Genomic DNA, 16,952 nt, shown 5'->3' on the forward strand with positions numbered 1-16,952 from the left:
TTTAGCAAAAATCCAGTGTTTTCAGGGTTTTTTTGCCCCTCCCTTTGTTTTGTATTAGCAGATTCTTCAGTGTATAGTCTTGGACGCAGCGCGCTGATTGGAATCTTCTTGTTCAAAGATCGGAAAGGTAGGATGCCTCTCTTTGAATGTGGGAATGAATGTGGCACAGGGTGTGGGCTGCTCTTTGTTATTTTGTTTTTCCTTTTTGATTTAAACAATAGTTGGTGGTTTCGGGGGTTTTTTTTGCTTGTTTGTTTTTGTCAGCTTTGCAGAGATTTTCAAATTGTTGTGCCAGGCACTGTAAGTTATTTTTGATGTGTAAATATATGCTCTAGGTAACTAATTAGCCCTTTTGGCTGCAGCTACCAAAATGTGAGATACAAGCCAGGATGATTTTCTATTGTCTTGTGTTAGTACAGCAAGGATACAAGCTGCCCCCTGTCATTTGGGGTTGTCTTAATACTGATTTTAGCATCAGCAAGGACAGGGTTAATCTGGCAGGCTTGTTCCAAGCAGGTACAGTCTCTCCCAGGAAAGCAGCTCATGGTTCCAGCAGCCTGTCAGTGCTGGGTGAGCATCTGTCTGATGGCTTTTTCACATACCACTGGCACTTCAGAGATTATGTCTGCTATCAAAAGGAGGAAAGCAAGCTGGGTTTTTTGGCAATGTCATTGCTAATTTCCAGGAGTAGCAGTTTGTTGTCCTCTTCCCCTAGTACCTTTTGGCTGTGGTTGCTTTAAGCCTTTGCCTCTGTAAAGGAAAGAGGGAGGTAAAATGTTACAGAATACAATCTCTAAGTTACTTTGTATTGGACTTCCAAGTGTGTCAGGTAGCTAAGGAATACAGATTCCATTGATTTGCAGTGAGCACTGTGCTAAAAAAAAAAAAAAAATCCAGGCAGGATTGAAAATCTGCTCCCTTCACCTTGATGGAGAGAGGAAAAGGTATATCCATCTTGAATTAACTTCTCAGGTGCCAGTTCTCACCCAACACCTACCAAAGCAGACTTTATGATGATCTTCTCTGTTATGGTGCCCTACAGGTGATCATATTTCTTAGGTCTGCATTTAGACCTGGCGGGAATGTGTACAGTCACAATGTGCATGTGTCTTTTGTCTGAAGTTTTGGGGGGGGGCTTTTAGAAACCTGAAAAAAAAACCCACAGAATTTTTTTTCTGGAAAGGTGGTTGTGTTTCTCTCTTTGAGAAAGCCTGGGCTCCTGAAATGGCCATTGTGGATCCCCAGACAGGGAGGAATCCCAAGCCAGAACCTGGGCACTGGCAAAGGTGTGGGCCACTGCTAACAGCAAAGCATGCCTCAGAAAGGTGATGAATAATCAATATCATTGAACCATAGGACTGGTTGATAGATGCTGTTTCCTGAGGGAAAGCATTGTGAGTTTTTCCAGATATTCTCTGTCCTGTTTTCTTGCATACAATTCTCTTATTTGTTTCCCTTTTCTACACATCTTTCCATTCTCTTGGCCCTTGTAGTTTTTCTATCTTTGGCAGAAGGCTTTTACCTAATAGATTTTCCTGGCTGAAAGGAATTCTTTACTTGGTAGTTAATCTTAGCTGCTTTTAATACTGTTTCCTCCTGGTATCAGTTATCACTAGACTCATTGAAATAGAAAAGCCTGTCGTAAATAGTGTTTAAAATGCTTCAATTTGTGAAAAATGCATTCAGCTGTTTGATTTTAGCTAAGAGCAAGTCCCTTCTCTTCCCTCTACTTTTAATTTCACTTCCACTGTCCAAGGCAAGAAGCCAAGCTGCAGTCGCATTCTGATTTCATTAATGTTTTACAAACTGTCTCAAGGACTAATGTTGCTTGCTGGGCTTGATGTCAGAATCCAAGGTTTTGCTGCAGCATTGGAGAAGGGGAAAGGAAGGCTCTCTCACAAATAGAAATGTTATAATAATAGCATTGTTAGCAGGCAAGTAGAACTGCCTAGTTTTTAGGTGGATAAAGAGTCCAATTGCCAATTTTTTGGCAATGTGATTGCTTCAGATCCCAGCAGATTTTCATCTTCTATGGAAATGTCCCTTATCTCCTGTGCACAGCATCTTATCAGTCCTCTATGGTATCCTAAAAACAAAGAAAGGGCATCAGCTGGTTGTTATTAAATCAGAGTTGGTGGAGACTGGATTTTTTTACTATGTATAAAAATATGTGTATGTTTCTTGTACTTCTGATTCAGCAGTCATTTTGGCCTCTCCTTTAATCTGGGTTTTTAAGATTCATGTTACAAGTCTTTCCTTTGGGCTACAAAGAAGAAAATGAGATGTTATACTGGTAAAAATGGAAATTATTTCAAACAATGTAATTTTCCTGATGAAGAGGTAAGGAGAACTTAGGCTGTAAAAAGAGGTTTAATTCTAGATTGACAGAACTTAAAAATCCCGTGGCCACAGGAATCGGAATATCAAAAAGAGATCAAAGGAAAAAGAATATCAAAGGAAAAACATTTTGTTAGCTGATACAAAAGGCAACAGAAACCAGAGTGTGCAGCAGCAATGAGGTGTGCTGGATTAGAGTGTGTGGGCTCCGAGGCGTTCACCCAGGGTGACGTGATGTTTGGCACCCACCTTCCATTAAACATATGACATGGTGACCAAATGAGCCAAAGGCATCCAGAGGGAGCACGTGGTGCCAGTTTATCCCCTGGGCTCTCCTGCAGGGAGCAGCTTCAGGGATGAGCTTGGGCCTCTGTGTCTGCCCCTGCCCTGAGAATGGTGATCTGGGTTTTAACCCTGCTCCTCCTCACAGAGGAGGTAAGGAGGCTTTATGACTGTTCTAGGCTGGGTCTAAACATCCTTGCTTTGTTTGCTGGCCTTAGATCTCCAGGATTGGTGTTGTCTTGTCCTGTGATTACATGGAACAAACATGGTGGTTTGAGCATTGGACTGAATGGTGCTGACTTTGATTTATGTCTTGATTTTCCTGCTGTTTTACTGATTAGAAATACTGTCTCCTAGGCAAATAGTTTGGTGGCAAATAAGGGTTCTCTATTACGGCTTTTCTTTCAGCTGCCATGTGAGCAGGGTCACTTGCAGGATCTGCTTTTTCTGCTTGGTTGTCAGTTTTCATGGGACTTGTGAGAAGGCAGCTACCTGAAACAAAACAGGCTGAAATTGGTCAAGGGACTCAGAAGTTACTAGCTGCAGAGAACATAATCTACAACAAACTTTCAGTGACTAAGACTGGAGCTGATACATCCTGATGAAGGTTCTTTCATACGCATTTGCATCTTGTGTCCTCTCCTCTCATGCCAGAGCTTCCACTATTCCAGTTTCTGTGTGGCTGTGTGCTGCCAGCTGGGCAGGGCACAGCGTGCTCTAGAGCTGCTCTGGCCATTGTGTGTGTGTGTGCTGCCTGTCTGGAAGGTCAGAGGCACTGAGTGGTGAGGTTGTGGCAGTGCTTCATGCAGAGGAAGAATTCAGCTTAATTTTTTCTAGGAAGAAAAGTTTCCTTAATTCTCTTTCAAGCTACATTTAAATATTAAAAGCTAGGCATAGTTAGACAGCAGAAGTTTGGTTTAGTAATGTTAGAAAGGACCCTGTGTAACCTGTCAAGAAAGTAATCATTAAAGCACAATAATCCAATGGAGGATGAACTGGGCCAGGAGCTGGGCTGACATGGCCTCAACTGGAGGAAAAAGGTGCACCTGATTAGGTGCAGGCCTGTGGTTCCTGTGAATGGCTGTAAAACTGCCAGGTTAATTCCTGAAACTTTGTGTCCTCTTTCTCTTCCTTATTTTCTTTGTCTCTAAGACAAATAAATGCTAATGTATTTCTCAGGAGGACTATTCAGCTTTGCTAAATAATCGAGATCCTTGGCTACAGGAAGCTGTGGAATTTGATCATGAGACTTAGTTTGGTGTATTTTGTCTTGGCTGCAGTACCAAAGGTGTTTGTGGTGTTACTGCAGAAGCAGTAACAATAAAAAGATTAAAATGCATTTACTAAGATTTGATTTCTCCCAGCTTCATCCATCAACTTTTTCTTCTTTGCTGTATTGAATTACATGATGATCATAGAGGTCAGTGGTGACATTTAAGATGTTAATGAATAAATAGTAATCAATTAATCTGTCCCATTTCGTACAAAAGAATGGCTGTTTCCTGATGGACACTCAGCTGGCCTACCAAAGCTGTGAAGGGCAGAGTCTGTGTTGCCAGTAGCATGCTAGGAAAAAAACCTCTGTAGCAGCAATGCTGCTGACTCATGCTTTACAACCCTGGAACATTCCCTGACAGGCTGGAGGTGCAGATTAACTTCCTTTCCCCATCCTGGTCAGGGGACAATTCATTCCATTATTTGCCACCAAGTGAAGCCTCTAGATAGTTATGCACTGCTGCTGTTATCACTGACCTTTTATGGGGTGCATTAGCACGGAGCTTGCGAGAAATCACGGGCAATTTATTTTAATACTTTGGGTGTCAGTCGGTGCTAAATCACAGAAGCTATTTGCATTTATTTTCTGAGTCATCCCAGTTCTTGTGATAAGGTGATTTTTTTTCAGTGTATATGGTTAATAAACTGCATTTATCTCTACTTTTTCTTATTTAGTGTGTATATTTTGCTTAAAAATGCAAATGCGTGCCTTAATTGGCTAAAAAAATGAATCAGATATAAGGAGGTGCCTTTCTTTGCCTTTTCATTGTCAAGGGGAAGGGGTTGTGACTGCTGGAGACAGGAATAGAGAGCAGTGGGGGAAAGATCAGAGGTGTGTATTAAGTGACAGGATAAAAGTCCCTGTATCATCCAGTTGCCTCTGTCTCTGTGGTTCCCAAGTTTCTTCCTTCCACATGCCCAAAGGGACCTGAGCACGCTGCTGCTCCTCAGCATGGTAGCATTTGATACTGAGAAACTTGATCTTGTGGTAGAATTCACAGCCCTGAATTTGTCTGGGGAGAAGAAGATACATGGGACAGCTCTGGGGACCTGCACATCCTCAAACATTTATTTCAGGTGTTTGAAGTACAGATGTGGAAACAGGGTCACGACACATCTCTGTGGAAAGTTCCTTGACAAATCACTGCTGACTGCAAGTACAGGGCAGCACAGTCCAAGCATAGGTAGTACACCAGAGAGGAGATTCTGCTGAACTGGTTTCTCATTTTTGCTCTGGAGAGAGCCCCTGGTTCTTCCTGCTCTGTAGTGCCAGGAGCAGTGTCCACATGCCTGTACATCCCTGTGTAGCTGGGCTGTAGTGTTGGTCAGGGTGTTCTAAGGCTCCACGAGAGTTTCTGGCAGCACTGCACAGGCCAGGGTGATGCCTCAGGTTTTAGCTTTTATATTTTTCAGATTCTGTGCTGCTTTAGTGTGTAGTTCTGAGCTTCATATTAGGGCATAGTAAGCTCTCTTCACACAGTAGCTAGACAAAATAATTCCTTTCCTAGTTGGGCACCAAGGACAACTGATCCAAATCTCAGGCCCAAGAGCATAAACAATGTGGACTGAAGAGAGAAAAACAAGAAAGATGGGACTTCATAACCCAAAGCTATAATTGGACAATTAACTCCAATGTGCAAATGGACCAGAACTTCTAAAAGTGAGAGACCTTGTGACCAGTTGTCCATTTTGTGTCCATTTTGGTTCATGTTGGGTGTAGCCCTGGCTGGGCTCTTGTGCTGCCCAAGGTGGATCCATTGAGGCCTTTTAATAAATCCCTGCTTTATTCTTTAACTCTGTCTAGTCTCTATTCTAGGTCGGCATCAAGGGACTGCTGCTCTCTTGCAACTGTGTTCTGCACCTTCTCTGGGCATTGGGAGGGGCTTTATTGGCATTCCTGACCTGATAATTTGCAGTATAAGATGTCAGTGGAGTTGATTTGGAGTTTCACAGGCTTAGTCTCTCTTGCCAGGGAGGATTTTCTAGACCCACATGCCCCTTGCCCCTCCCATCCTTATTTTTTAAAATACTTGAGGCTGAGGTATCATGGAAAAAGGGCAGCAGAAGTGGAAAACACAGGGCTGTAATGACATGGAGATTAATCAGCTCTGCCTTTGCGCAGTCTAGTCCTTAAAACCAGCCTGCCCTGCTGGGCTTCAGCACTGCAGCCACAGTCCACCCCTGGCAGGGGCTAGAGAAGAGACATAACATTTCATAATTTAGGACAGAACTATCTGCTTTAGGATTTCCATAGTTGCAACAGTTTAACTGAGATCTGTTGAAGGGTGGATTTACTTTCATTGATCCAAACCCCTTCTCAGTGCTTTTTAGTGGGATTATGGTGGCCTGGTGGATGAATTGGCATTAGACTCCTCCATGCTGGCAATGGGGTGTAAACCAAGTTTATGATGAATCAGGATGGCTGATACCTGTACTGATAAATGCATATTAAATCTGGGCTTATTTGTTGCTGCCTTTCAGTGTATGCCAGCCAGACTGTGTTGCCAGGCCTTATCCTGGAGCTGCAGCCGGGTGTAGTCCTGGCCACCCACAGAGGGGCTCAGCCCCTCTCATGTCAGCTATCCAGTGAGGACAGACCCCTGACCCAATGACATTCTGCTCCAGTGGCTTCCCCAGGCTTCTGGCAAAGTCCAGTGTAGTCTGACTGTTGATCCTGTGTCTTTTTAAAATTTATAGGAAATTGGAAGTACACATACTTCATTTTTCAGTGAAAGGTGCAGTTGAATGTGCAGTGAGCTCCTCACTCATAATACATACTCTGCTAGAGCCAGTGTGCTGGTCCTATGTGTATCTCTGAATCTCTAAATGATAGGACAACCTTTGAGTAATCTTTTCTTGGGTTTAGCAAAATGATGATAAAACTGAAGGAACATTAGAAGCCAAAGAATGAGTCAAGATGGCACTCCTATATTTTTTTAATACACATAATAGAAATTACAATTGAGAACCTCAGTAATGTGCTGGATGTCCTCAGAAAAGATAGAAAACTAAGATTTAAATCCTGTGATCCCACAGTCCTATGCATATACAAAAAGGGCTGACCTCTCCAGAACCCACTGTGTTCCACAGAGATTTGTGCTCAGTGCCTGTTGCTGTGGGCTCGCTGTACTCAGAGCTGCCCTTGATGTCCCCTTGAGCAGAAGCTTGGTTCCTTCTTGGGTGGATGTGCAGTGCCTAGGAGAATTGAGTCCTCTTCTTGGACAGTTGCCATGAAGTATGGCTGCAGTGCAGCTAAGCATATTAACAATCCCTAAAGTAAGAATTGGTGCCATTATTTGTAGTGGTGGTGTTATATAATAAGAGCAGCAGTTACTTGTAAGGTCGGAGCGAGGCATGGGCAGAGCTGCTCACTGCACCAACCTTCCCTGAAAGAAATGCCCTTGAGGCTCTGAATGAATGAGCTCACTCTTAGGTTCGTGGTATTTAGTGTCCATTAGTAAACATGTCTTTCAGCAAACACTTGTGGAAGTCATTATGGAAAGGTAAATTCAAGGCTAATGTATACAACTACTAAAAGTAGATTTACAATTGTATTCTAGCTAGTGTGTGTAAAAACTTTAAATGCCAATGTGTGGGTAACAAGAGGGAAACTTGAGCACTTTAGTGATTAATTATAGAACAAAAGAGATGGAAACCATGCTCCATGACACAAGTAAGGCATCCATGCAGCTCATAGTTTGCAAGTCATAAATAACCCCCTAAAAGAGCTCACTAAAGAGTAAGAATCCCCAAAGAAACAAAATCAAAAGAGAAGAAAACAAACAAAACAAAGGCAGAGTTCTCTGTGGTTGCCTGGCACTATCATCTGAACTGATGCCTGTCTCTTGGTTCCCATTAGTTCTGCTGTGTCCCCTAGGTGTTGTGTTTTGCAACTCTTGGAGTGGGTGGGTAGGTGTAAGAGCAGAGTAGTCAGAGATTTTGATCTTCATAAACCTGTTAGTTCAATGTGGTGGGATGGCCCTTAGTTCATGGAACTGGCTAGGTTGGATTCTTGGGAGTGTCTGAGTGGGCAAATTGTTATTGTGGTGAAGTCCTGTTATTTTCAGTGTTGTTGTCCTGTAACTTTTACCTCAGAATGTTATTTACAGGTTGAGCAAAGCCTAGAGCCTCCCTTTCCTCATGTGCTGTCACGTCTCATTTTGTGCGTCCGTAGGAAATGCAATGTGTTTAATTTTACTTAGCATATTGAATGGAGGGAACCAGAGCAGAAGGGAGTGTTGAATCTAACAGTTCCTGCTCCTGGGCATTTGTGCTAGGCAGCCCAGGTGCAGGTCAGAAGGCTCTGCACAGCTGTATTGCTGTGGTTTGCCTGCACAATTTGAACATGGATGTCTTCAGGCAGGAGGGTCTTCAGATGACCAAGGAAATGCCTCCTGATTCTGCTTTGCCTGTGCTGGTGGTGATGTTCTCCACCACATCTGTGCCTTTTGCTGAAGGTCATATTAGTTTTTTCTTTTCTCAGTTGTAGAGAGATCTGTGCAGGAAAAATTCCTCTTAACTTCTGCTGCTGTGTTTGAAAAAGATTGCATGGAAGCTTAGGGCTTTTCTCATATCCTTTATAGGCAACTTGGCAGATGAGTGTGATTCTGCTTCAGAGATGTCTTGAGCACCATAGCCACCTGTGGTTCTGCTTCAGAGATGTCTCCAGCACCAGAGCCACCTCAGTTACCTTTTGGATTGTGATTTGCAACTGTGCTACAAAATACTTCTTGGCCGTGCAACTCAAAACTTTTTTGTTGTTACTGTTCTTCATATGTTAAAGGTTAATCAGAGCCCAGCAGGCCGACCATAAGTATTCAGCCATGGTGAATGGCTTTGAAAAATATTTGTGATTTCCCCCCTAAAATACCAACCTGTCACTAACAGTGGAGAAAAGTAGTGAGATGTACAAAAGGGGACACAGTCAAATCATTGCATCTGTGTCCACATGTTCACCTACACTTTTTTAGTGCTTGTGTTTGCATTTTTTCTGGAGCTCTCTTTATTACAGATAGCCCTTGTAATAACACTGTTGTGACCTACAAAATTCCTTTCTGCAGTATCCAAATGGGCACGAGAAATACCAAAACAAACTCTTCTATCTAATATCAATGAAGGAGTGCTGGACTTAGAAATATTTTTATGAGATCTGTTGCAGTAAAGTACCATGGACAGACTAATTCCTGGAACAAATAAGCTTCTTCTGTAACCACATATGTGTGCATATGTGTGCATAATCAATTACAATATAGAAATTTATATAAGACCACGGTGTCAGGAGAGGAAGAAAATCACTCAGTTTATAAAACCCCAGTGTTTGTAATGTTTTAGGGTGGTTTTTTTTAAAACTTTCTAACTTTCTACCTTTGTCAGAGGGGAGATGATCGTTTCTATCTTGTCAGTCAGGTTATTTAGGTGTTCTGAAATATTGTTACTGACCTAAATTTAAAAAATACTCTTACTGGGCCTAGAGTAGCAACTATGGAACTGACTATTGACTTGAAAAACTTAGACAAGGCTTGCAGTGAAGGATAATCCCAGATGCGAGCATCTCCTTTCCACATGTATTTCTGTTTGAGTAGTTTAATAAATGTAATAAAAAGCCCAAATTGTTCATGCATTCTGTCAAAAATATGTTGCCACCTGTTATGAACAGGTTTAAACACAGAAGAGCAAAGAAAGATAAGTCTCTGTGTAAAAAATGGAAAGAACTTTGAAGGTTCAAAATACTCCCCAAATCGAGATTAAAACCAAACAAGGCTAAATGTTGATGCCAAAAAAATGATATCTTTTTATTTAATAGTAAGAGAGGCAAAGAGAGAAGTAGAGACAAGTTAGAAAAAAGCCAAGGTTGGATAGGTCATCATCACACTGTACTTTGCACCAGTTTTGCCTTCCATATTATGGGCCTCAAGGTGAGCTACTCAGGGTCCATTACCTCATGTAGTTTTCAGATGTAAAGAGTGATGGTGATAGGCAGATATAATGATAATGAAAAAACACTTTTTGAAGCCTTTCAGGTGTTAAGCAGTCATAAGATAAAGGCTCCAAAAAGTGCTTTGTCATTATTATTAGGCTCTTACACCACCTTTGGATTCTTGTTATGATGCTGATATGCTTTCTTGCAGTTTAGCTCCTTCCTCCTTAAATCAAGAGAAAGAAATAGTTGTGCAATAATAAACTATGCTGTGAGAAAGTCATATATTATGACGAAGCTTAAAAAGGGTTTTGAGGATTTCCAGCCAGGAGTGTTTATGAGAACTGAACTCATTTTGATTTCCCAGCAATCCTGTTTGCAGAGATCATCAGGTATCTATAAAGATGAAGTGGTGCAAGGTGTCAGAAGGCAGGAAGCAGGGACCCTCAGCTCCTGCAGGAAGCTGCTGGCCGTGTGTGAAATGCTGACTGGAAGGGCTGTGGCTGATGGGCTGCCTGCCAGCACAAAGACAGTGGCACTGTCTCTGCAGGTTTGCTGTAGGAAGGTTAAGCCTATGGATTGAAGTAATCCTTACAATATTAAAAGCCCCAGTCTTGCAGTGTCTGTAGGGGAAGGGCCTGTCAGATAGCACAGAAACTTGCTGAGATATCTCTGATTTTCTCTCACCAGCCCCTCCAATGTGTCCCCTGCAGTTTTTTGGTTGTCTCTGGCTGTCGGTTTGTCATCAGCAGCTTTTCCTTTTGGTAAAATGCTCCCCCACAGCAGAAATTGGCCTTGGAACTGAGCCCTTTGGCTGCTTAGTGGAATTAAGTCTTTCACTGATCCACGTCAGTCAATATTCACTGCAGCCCACTGGCTCTGGCTAGCCCAGCTGACACTGGTTTCCTGGTCCTTTTGCCCTGCATCTGTCACTGACCCTGGATGTGCAGAAAGTTTGTATCTCTGAAGTGAAATGAGCTTTTTTCTTTTTTTTATTCGGTGCTCTGCTGTCCATGGCATCTTGTCTCAGAACCGCAGTGAAACACTGGGCTTGCCTGCCCCTTTTCCAACACAATGTGCCCCTGCCTTTCCCAGAGCTGGCCTGTTTTGTCCCTGGGTCTGAAGCATGTGTTTGCAAGGCACAGAGGCGTAGCTTATCGCTGCTGGGCAGGAGCATCTGTCCCAGTTTCTGCTCGTGGTGTGCTTGATGGAGAGAATGGTGAATTGCTAAATGAAAGCATGGAAGGAAACCCCATGACCTCTGCACCTGTTTTAGGTTAGAGGGCTGCATGGGACAAGAGCCAGCCTTTGAATCAGCATATCTCGAGCTGGGCTGGGCATAGGAAAACTACTTATCTGTTTAAATAGACTTGATGGCTATTGTGTGGCTGCCATCTGTCCTATTTCACACATGGTAACTTTGTTTTATTGTCACCTTTAACCATGTCTTACTAGGTCTCTAAACTGCCGGTCAGTCTGTATTCATTATTGAATAAAGAGGCTGCCACTTATTTTACCAGAAAATAATCTTACTACAATAGTGGTAAATGAGCCTTTTCGCCCCTATTTTGGCGTGAGTGCCTTTCTGCACAAGAAGTGTGATTGATAGCAGGGACCTCACTGCAGCATTTATCATCCTGATTAATCACACCACTTTAATAGGGCCCTTTGCTTTAAACAGAAGACAGTGGCCATCTAAACAATAGCTGGAGCATTAAGCATTGAAAGCCAAAATGCATGTTATGATTTTTCTTTTTTTATATTGTGGGGGGGGAGAAAAGCAGGATTTCAAGGAGAAGGAATGTTGGGTGTGGAGGATGCTTTAGGGAACGCTGTAAAAAGTTTGTTAGCAAAAGTTAAGAGGTTTGAAGGCGTTTTCAAGTGGGGTAACAGTAATAAAAATGTAATGGCAAATGTGTAATGCACCATAAACATGGTTTGTTGTGCCAGTTCAAATCATCTAATCTTGCCATAAACTCCTGTGTGTGTTTGTGTGCAGTCAGCTCTTAAAGGCTTGTCTGCATGTGAAACCTGTACCATTTCACCCATAGGTGTATTAAGGGGCTGCGGATAATTAAACAGGTGTGCACTTTCTTTGTTGTATGCCCAAGAAAGACTGAAGTTTTCTTCGCTCTGGGACCACACCCCTTCTCAGTCAATCTGGCTCTTAGGTCTGTAGAGATTTTGGTGGTATGTGACACCCATGTGGTATCACTTGGGTCTGATGGTTCATGTGGTTTCAGGTTTGACATACAAGTTCCCTTTTGGGAGGGACCTCCCTCCCTGGCAAAGGGGTAGGGGCTGGAGGTGGTGTTCAAATACTGAGCTGCATAACAGCATCCAGAATGGTGCATAACAGCATCCAGAATGGAAGCAAATGCCTTCTGTGAGGACTATCTCACATTCCCACTGTGCCTCTTCAGCTGGTAGCTGTCATTGCACTGTGCACAGCTGTAAACCAGCTTGGGATAGATTTCTGAAACCACCTCTGGGGTCCTAAACACTTCTGATGTAATAGAAAGATCCTTCTGAGCACCCTTTTCTGAAACCACCCCTTGGGCCCTAAACACTCCTGATGTAACAGAAAGATCCTTCTGAGCACCCTTTTCTTGAGGATAGGGGAGCCCCGGATTGCATAAAGCAGATTCTCCGCCTTTTCTCTCTGTGTTACTTGTGAGAAGTGTGTGATGCTGCCAAGAGAACATGGTTCAAAGCCCGCTGAAACTCAGGTGAGAACTTTCATCAGCTTCACTGAGTTTTGGATTGGTCACCTAAGGACCTGCTTTGATCAGTAAGGAGAGTGCACAGGGCAAGTTTAGGTACTGGCATGAGAAGTGCTGCTCTTGCTGTGGGGCTGTTTTCTGCTGAGGCTTGCAGGTGAAGACAGTGGCCCTTAGGGATCCCTCCCACTGCTGAGGGAAGGAGAGGCAGGCTGTCTGCAGGACACAAGGCAGCTGAGGAGGAAGGCATGCCAGATGCCAGCTCAAACAACATGCAGAGTGACTTGTACAAAGTGGAGCTTAGATGGCATGACCTGCTTGACTTAGAACACCACTTCACCTCAGCTGCAGTCAGTCTTCTTCAGGGGAAGATGGAGTAAACATGCATTTTTTAACAGGTGACAGGTGAGATAAAGATGAGGAAAGTTAATTGGAATTGTCACTGCAGAGCCTTTTGCCAGAGGCTGGCATTGTGCTGAAAAGTGACATTAATAATGTTGGCAGGATGGAACAATCTATTGTGTAATATTAACAACTAAAATTCACCTTCTAATTATTCACTTAAATTGAAGTAGGAGAGCTTTGGCTTGCTTTGCTTTCCAAACTGCCATTTCCTCCAAAGTGCTCATGACTGCCACAGACAGTACTTTAATACAGCCCTTACATCTGAAAAGCTCTCAGCATTTTGCTGGGGATGTCTGTTCCTTGGTTGATCATCTTCAGTGGAGTAAATTAGTATAATGACCCATACATTATTAATCAGCTAAGGTATAGCTAAGGTGCAGTTGGGTGTGAATGTAGAGGTGATTGAGTGTGTGCTCTTTGTATAAAAATTAAGGTGCTTTAATTAATGTATTTACATCATTATAACAAATACTTGGTAATTGTGCTGGACCTGGCTGAATGTTAAAGGTAAGAATGGTGGGGGAAAATACCAAAAAGGCTCTTTAAAATAAATTGTTACTTACAAGTGGTTTGATAGCAACACACGGCTGGGGTGGCTCAACCTAAAACTTAAATTTACACTGAAATGCTTTCATTTTTCTATTCAAACAAATTTGTATGGTTTTATTGACTGGTTGCAAATGGTACATTAAAGCATATGCAGTCAAAATGGTGTATACTTTGGGGATGGCTTTTAGCTTCCTTGTGTGTGTTTCAGTATTTCCTATCATGTTAGAAATTATTATTTGCATTTGGGCACCTTTTCAGCTGTTGGGAGAGGGCTGAAAATTAGTGCAAGTTTTGAGCTCATGGCATTTGTAGGGCAGGCCACAGTGAATATTTCCCCTCGTACTTCCTTGTGAGCTTCTTTAGCTGCTGCCACTTGAGGATGGTTTCCTGTTAAATTGCCTGTTTCACTTTTGGAGATGATTTTCCATGAGTTGGTACATTTAATGATCCATAGGAAGGAGTAATGTCATGGAAAAGACTTCTAGTAGGGATGCACATCTCATTTTCAGAGGTGAAGCCATAGCTGGCTTTTAAAGGCAGTCACTGTTTGTATACACATGTGCTGCAGTAGGAAATAGGCTTTTTGTGCCCTGGTGGCACTTAGTTTATCACCTGTGGAAGCCAAACCACATGCTAGCCCTCACCATGCAAGATTTTGCCTCTTGTGTAGTGTAGTTCAGTTTTTAGTTCCAGTAATAAAATATCTTTTGCAAGTTTTGTTGTTTTGTTTTTTTTTTTTTTTTTTTTTTTTTTTTTTTTTTTTTTTAATGTAACCGGCAAGATTAGGGTGGATTGTTTGTTTATTTTAACTAGTTACCTTATTTTTCCTGGGAATAACAAGACTGGAACAATTCACAGTATGCAGTTTATCCAAAAGAATAGGTCCCCTTTTCCAACCCCTCGAGGCATCTTAGCACCCGTTAGTCTCTTAGCATTAAATAGCCCTGTGGAGCAGTGTTAGCAAGACTGCTTCTTCATAGGCTGTTAACAACTGAAAAGAGCTGAAGCAGATTTATTACAAGTGTATTACACTTGTATTTATTTCATATAAATACAGTAAATTGTTCTGTACTGTTATTTTACATTTTATTTTTACATTTTTTACTTTTTTTTACATTTTTATCATTATATTACAGTGTAGTTATTACATATAAATACAGTAAATTGTTTTGTAGTATTCTTTTCTTGCCTTGAACAGTTACCTTCATACCAAGAACGTGTTTGGTCTTTACTTTGGCATTTCTTCATTTCACTTTTTTTGAGGTTTGGGCTAATTGGTTAAATCCTCTTGATCGTTTCAAGCTGTTACTGGTGAAGTGATGAGTAAAATATACCATCTCGTATATCCATCTGAATTGAAAATACCCTGGCTAACTTTACAGAGCAGGCCATTGAGATACTGGAATATGGCAAAATTGTCTCCACTAGTTACTGATACGTAAGGGGTTCTTTTCACCCAACTGTGCAGTTGCCAAGTAGAGGTTGTGTGACAGCAGGAGGATGTAGCCTAATTGAGGCAAATTGATTATTTATTTTGTGACACCGAGCACATATACTGGGTTACAGGGGAATCATTCTGACTTCAGTTTCGCAGACTTTATGGCCTCACTGTCCCACGTGTTCAGGATGAGTTGTGTCCGTATTTACTTCTGGTGGAGCCTGTTGCTGGGACACCATATGTCCTACAGAATTCAGACACACATTTTAGGTAATGTTATATTGGTGGCAGCTTCTCCTATCAAGTGCATTTTTTTTTCCCCTGAGTGAAGAGCACCTTGTTGTAGTTTTGTCGTTGTAAGTCAGACTACACTTGGTAGGAAGCCTTTGAACTTCTCTATCTCAGCCTTGGTTCTTGTGTCCTAATATCCCCATCATTAAATTGGGATGTGGCACAGCTTGGAGCCCCTGCCTGTGGGCTCTTTGGCCAAAAGACAAAGATTGTAGGTTCCCTCAAGCAATTTTGGGTTAACACCACCATGGGGCTGGGGTTTTGCATAGAAGACCATGATCATCAATAAGGAGAGCAAAATACAGCTTTAAAAAAATATGCTCAGCCAAGAGGCAATTCATTTCAAAAACTGCTTTAATTAGTTTGTAGGGGGGAGCTACTTCACATGGCATATGTTTTCTGGGAAATGGTCCAGCTCAGTATTAAGAGGCTACAAGAAAATTGGCACTAAACATATGTGGATGCAAGGGGCTTGAAGGAACGAAACCTTAATAAAGGCCAGTACTGTCTGATTTACCTCAAGGAGGCTCAGTTCAGGTGCCTTTTAGTTTCCAGGAGTACTGACAGTTCTGTTGCCTTAAATAAGTATGGTATTGGTGATCAAATTTTGAGTTCTACCTGAAGTGGTAGAACTGAATATGGTTTAAGGCCACGCTCTCATCTGACAGAGTCTAGAGTTGTGCCATTTAGGTCACTGTGCTTGTTTTGAGCTGAGCCAGGTCTGGTGACAATATACCTCTTTAGGAAGAGAGAGAGCACTGGCCAGGTGAGCGTAGAGACATGCAAGTGATAGGTGTAGCTGTACTGATGGGGCACAGTTGTATTCTTCTAAATCCAGTGATGTCATCACTGGATAGGGAATCACCCTTTCTTTGGAAGCTCAAACCCAGTCCTGTTCCTGTAGTCCTAGAGCATCTTCCCCAAAACACACTTAAGAGCTGAGGAGACCATGTCCCAAAGAAGGGAATGAGTATGTGTGCAGGGTGTATGTCACCTGACATTCCCCCTCCTTACCCAGCTGGGTCCTCATCCAGCAGGGAAGAGAAAACACACCATGCCATGGCCAGTCCCATGAGGCAGCAGGTGTGCTTTCTCTTTGGTGGAGAAGGTGCTGTTCAGCAAAATGCCCTAGTGTGTGTCTAGAAGGAAAAGTGAAATAAGGAGTGGCTGTCCATTTGTAATCGGTAACTGAGCAAAGTTTTCATTCCTTCCATACCACTAGTTTGGCTGTTGCCTCCTTTAATCTCCAGTCAATGTTTTCTGATCAAAATGCAGCTGAAGAGTGTCCTTCACTCTTCAAGAGACGTGGAAGGAGGAGGTGGACAAAGCTCCCTGCCACTCCTTTGCTCATTTCCTGTTTTTGTGTATTTCCCCAATTCCTACAAAACCCAGAGAAATCTGTTTCTTAATGCCTTAGAATAAGAAGGAGCAAAGCACTGGGATTTCTTAGTTTGCATCCAAAATACCATTTCTTCTAATCATCTCAGAGCAGCAGACATGAAAGCTCCTTCCAGAGAGATGTCACAAAGGTCACACGTTTTCCTTTGAACAATGAGCAGTGTTTTAAAGAAGCTTAAGATAAACTTCAGGCCTATGGCCCATATGATGTGTTTACTGCATATAAAGACTACAGCTCTTAGCTAAGCAGGAGAAATGATTATGTCACTAGAGCTTGGATTGAAACTCCAAAAATCTTGCATGTGCTTTCCTGATGTACCATAGAGCCTGTGCATGTTTT

At 42.3% G+C, this 16,952-nt stretch overlaps 1 protein-coding gene across 50 annotated transcripts in view; it reads left to right on the top strand.

Annotated features, from left to right (window-relative positions):
• MAP2 (microtubule associated protein 2) overlaps positions 1–16,952 on the top strand; it is a 225,994-nt gene that overhangs the window by 93,388 nt on the left and 115,654 nt on the right. For 46 of the 50 annotated variants that reach the window (XM_038143129.1, XM_038143130.1, XM_038143125.1 and 43 more), the window contains one exon: positions 62–127. The exons of the other annotated variants lie outside the window; for them this stretch is intronic. The gene's annotated coding sequence lies outside the window, so the exon portion shown is untranslated. The remainder of the gene's footprint in view (positions 1–61; positions 128–16,952) is intronic. 50 annotated transcript variants of the gene reach the window in all.

Source organism: Motacilla alba, chromosome 7, assembly GCF_015832195.1.
Source record: "Motacilla alba alba isolate MOTALB_02 chromosome 7, Motacilla_alba_V1.0_pri, whole genome shotgun sequence".
NCBI lineage: Eukaryota > Metazoa > Chordata > Aves > Passeriformes > Motacillidae > Motacilla > Motacilla alba.